General features: G+C 42.8%; 1 pseudogene; it reads left to right on the forward strand.

Annotated features, from left to right (window-relative positions):
• Positions 1-651: 651 nt before the first annotated feature.
• LOC102257445 lies at positions 652-1,455 on the forward strand (annotated as a pseudogene).
• Positions 1,456-4,457: the final 3,002 nt, after the last annotated feature.

A 4,457-nucleotide genomic window follows, 5' to 3' on the forward strand; every position in this document is an offset into this window, starting at 1 on the left:
ATTGTATATCTCAAACTTACACAATGTCAGATGTCAATTGTATCGCAAATAAAGCTGAAAAAAAGAGGATGTTTTACCCCACCTAAAACAATAGTCAAATAAAATAATTACATGTATTGACCTTCCCTCCTTGCCTCTCACTCTGGCAGCGCCCAGGTGCGCTGTACAGGAGTGAGGAACAAAGGAGCAGTGTGGGGAGGGGAGCGAGTTGGGGGAGGGAGAGCCCCTGGCCGGCTGCCAGAAGATCCCGCCAGGAGGAAGCCCAAGTGTCCCTTGAATTTCATCCAAGAAGCTCACTCCTGGGTCTGAGCACCTGGGTTAGCAATAATTACTGGAGCTCACCCTACATGTTACCCAGAGGAGGACAAACTCTTGACCCCTGCGCTCCCAATCTTGCCCTCACCCCCCTTATGCCCCCACCCCCTAGTGGTACCCCACTCTCAATGGGGAGCTCCAGAATGAAAAGCAAGAAAGGTGTTGCAGCCTCTGGCAGTGAGACTGAGGATGATGACAGCATGGACATTCCCCTGGACCTTTCCTCTGCTGCCAGCTCAGGCAAGAGAAGGAGAAGGGGCAACCTGCCCAAGGAATCTGTGCAGACTCTCCGAGATTGGCTGTATGAGCACCGATACAATGCCTACCCCTGGGGAGCTCCAGAATGAAAAGCAAGAAAGGTGTTGCAGCCTCTGGCAGTGAGACTGAGGATGATGACAGCATGGACATTCCCCTGGACCTTTCCTCTGCTGCCAGCTCAGGCAAGAGAAGGAGAAGGGGCAACCTGCCCAAGGAATCTGTGCAGACTCTCCGAGATTGGCTGTATGAGCACCGATACAATGCCTACCCCTCAGAGCAAGAAAAAGCATTGCTGTCCCAGCAAACACATCTATCTACACTACAGGTCTGTAACTGGTTCATCAATGCCCGCCAAAGGCTCCTCCCTGACATGCTGAGAAAGGATGGCAAAGATCCAAATCAGTTCACAATTTCCCGCCGTGGGGCCAAGATATCTGAAGTGAGCTCTGTGGAGTCAGCAATGGGCATCAAAAACTTCATGCCAGCTCTAGAGGAGAGCCCATTTCATTCCTGCGCTGCTGGACCAAACCCAGCCCGAGGGAGGCCACTGTCCCCTAAGCCGTCATCTCCAGGATCCTTTCTGGCTCGTCCATCAGTGATCTGTCATATCCCTGTGACTACATTGAAAGACGTGCCTTTCTATAAGCCCATTGGCGTGGGACAAAACAGCAGATAGCGGCCAGCAACTTTACAGACACCTCCCTCATGTACCCAGAGAACATGTGTAAATCTGGACAAACCACAAATACACAAAGTGGTCTTTTCAACAGTCCTCCCCTAATCCACCAGACCTCAACCAGGATTTTAGTGGATTTCAGCTTCTCGTGAATGTTGCACTAGAAGACTGCAGAAATGGAGCTTCAGGAAAAACTTACAGCTTAACCCCTTTTCCAGTAAAACAGTTCTAACAATGGTTATGATTGCTGGGGTGATGGCAAGAAATAAATTGCATTATTTTATATATTTTTTATTAATATTTGCACCTGGGATTGTTAAAATGAAGCTTCCTGCTACTGAGATGTCTTCAATGGAATACAGTTATTCCAACAACTATAAACTCAAAGCTACTGTAGAAACAAAGGGTTTTTTTTTAATGTTTCTTGGTAGATTGTTCATAATGTGATATGGTTCCCAAGATCAGGTGATTTCCCCTCCCCCCCCTTTTTTGTTGGTGTTTTCTCAGACTGCAATATTTAGAGAACCTATAGCATCTTCTCATTCCCATGTGGAACAGGATGTCTACATACCGCCTAATAAATTTTCAAATTTTTTTCAGACAAGTATGAATCTAGTTGATGGATGCCTTTTTTCATGACATAATAAAGTATTTTCCTTAAAGAAAATAATTACATGTATTTTTTAAGTATTTTAGAAATGCTCGGTTGGTGCCAGAAAAGAGGAATTTTACTTTGGGTGACCAACTCTGCTAGTTTGACCAGAAATAAGGGGTCTCAGCAGAACATAGCCCTGTCAGTGCTAAAATCAGGCTTGTCCAGGACAAACTAGACAAGGTGGTCACCCTTGTTTCACTGATAATGTTCTACATTGAATACTGACTACAATTTTGCTCAACTTGATAATCATAAGTATCTACTTAGTTGGCTAGAATATACATGGGTATATGGGAGATTAAAAAACCAAATTCCTATCCTTGGGGGATTTAGAACTCAGAAGCAGTAAACTGGGTCTCAGGTGAGCTAGACTCCACAAAATTAATTCATCGTGTGACCCCAAGCCTGGAAATCAAGACACAGATCCTCAACTTCCCAACAAAAAAATAGAATCATACATTTTTTTTTGTATGGCTCTACCTCCCTGGGGTGATTTAGAGAGAAAGCATAATACAGATAATGCCTTATTTAATCGATGTTCAACTAAGTTTAAAGCAAAAATAATTTTAGCTATTACCATATTATTTTTCTTTAGTTGTCATGTATAACAGAAGAACAATTTTTTAGTTCCAACAAATCCATGTGGTCATAAAGTAGTCTATATACTTTTCCTCTTTTCTACCCCATAAAAAAGACCAAATAGAATGACTGATAGGCACTTTCACCCACACCCTTTATATTAGAAGAAAAAAATCTTACTTTATTAGCAAATGCCATATTTTGGATATGAAGAGCCATTTTCAATGAAAACCCCACTTTTCTGTGGTCCAGAGTTTGTACCTCCTGCAGGTATTTTTAGTATCTGTCATCCCAAAGCCCTTTGTAAGTTACTGTGACTACAGAGATGGATCACTTGGTGCCTGTTCTGGGACAGAACACAGCAGCTACTCAGCAACAGCACAGCAATGTATCGCCAAGATTTAGGTGAAGAACTGAAAAACAGTATCTTTGGTTGAAGCTAAAAAGAATTGTATTAATCTGTCCTCGATTTTTTCCAAGCTACCAAGCCAGGGACACAGTCTTTTGAGTAAACCTTTATGGGTTATAAACTGGAATTTTTTGACATTTTCTCTCAAGCATACACTGTCTTTCAATCTCTGAACAAAATGCTTCAGTACTATACTGTGGTATCAAGTCTTAATTCACTTGGGCCCCAAACTTCTGTAGTTCCTGAGAACTTCTAAAGCCTTTATATAGTATTGGCTATAAAATTGATATTCTAACCCCAGAGGTGGCCTGAGTGTCACTTCTTTTCAATAACACCATTATCTCATAAGGCATGATGGCAGATCCTAACATGTTCTCAACCATCCCTGTCCTTTTCCACAGACCAGCTTGTGGTCTACAAGTTGTAGACCAGAGATACAATGACTTTAATTATAGAGACCTGTACAAACATGAACTCAATTACTTTGGTGTTACAAATGAAATACAGGATTAAAGTGCTAGTCCATTTTCCAACATAGCTCAAAGTTACATCTCCTAAGAAGATTTCCCTCCTGCCCCTAGAAAGAGCTTCCTTTATTCCTCCAGGAATGCTCTATAGTCTTTATCATTTTTTATTATTATAATTTTTTATCCCCTCTAGAGAATGTGCTTCTTGCTAGTGGTGGCTTTTTCAGCTTTGATCTTGGGCTTGTTGATGGATGGCCTTAAGGACACAGTCCTATTCTCATGCTCCTCTGTGTAACTAACTCCAGGTTCAGAGTCACCTTCCTCTACTCACTTGGCATCCTCCAAGTCTTCAGTTCTGTGGATGGCATCATCTTCATACTTCATTCTCCACTTCAGCATTGCCTTTGGAGAGAGCCCAGAGCAGCTCAGCCTTGGCCTCTTGTTCTTCATATTACTCTCACGGAAGGTCACAGTCACACTTGGCTGACTGCAGGGACTGGGCTAGGGCACTTTGGGACTATATGGGACACAATATACATTGAAAAAGAAACCACCACCGCCGAAACCAGTTTGGCTCAGTGGATAGAGCATCGGCCTGCGGACTGGGTGGTCCCGGGTTCGATTCCGGTCAAGGGCATGTGCCTTGGTTGCGGGCACGTCCCCAGTGAGAGATGTGCAGGAGGCAGCTGATTGATGTTTCTCTCTCATCGATGTTTCTAACTATCTCTCTCTCTTCCTCTCTGTAAAAAATCAATAAAATATATTAAAAAAAAAAAAAGAAACCACCACCATTAACAACAAAAGGCTTGGAGGTGACATCATTTTGTTAGGTAAGGTTAATAGCAACCTGCTACAAATCCAAGCTGAGCCTAAACCTGGTAAGATAATATCAGAAAGAGAATATGGGACAATAAGAGGAAAACAAGAGTATCTGATTGCTGCTGTTAAAACAGGAAAGAGAGCTCTATTTAGGGAAATGCCAGCCTGACTATGTGGGCTTCACCAATAGACAGGCCTGGCATTCTGGAAACAGTGGAGGATGCACAGGTAGCAGGGAGAACATTCACTATCATTTAGGCAGTAAGATTTATATTTAGC

This window comes from Myotis brandtii, unplaced genomic scaffold (genome assembly GCF_000412655.1).
Source record: "Myotis brandtii unplaced genomic scaffold, ASM41265v1 scaffold106, whole genome shotgun sequence".
Lineage (NCBI taxonomy): Eukaryota > Metazoa > Chordata > Mammalia > Chiroptera > Vespertilionidae > Myotis > Myotis brandtii.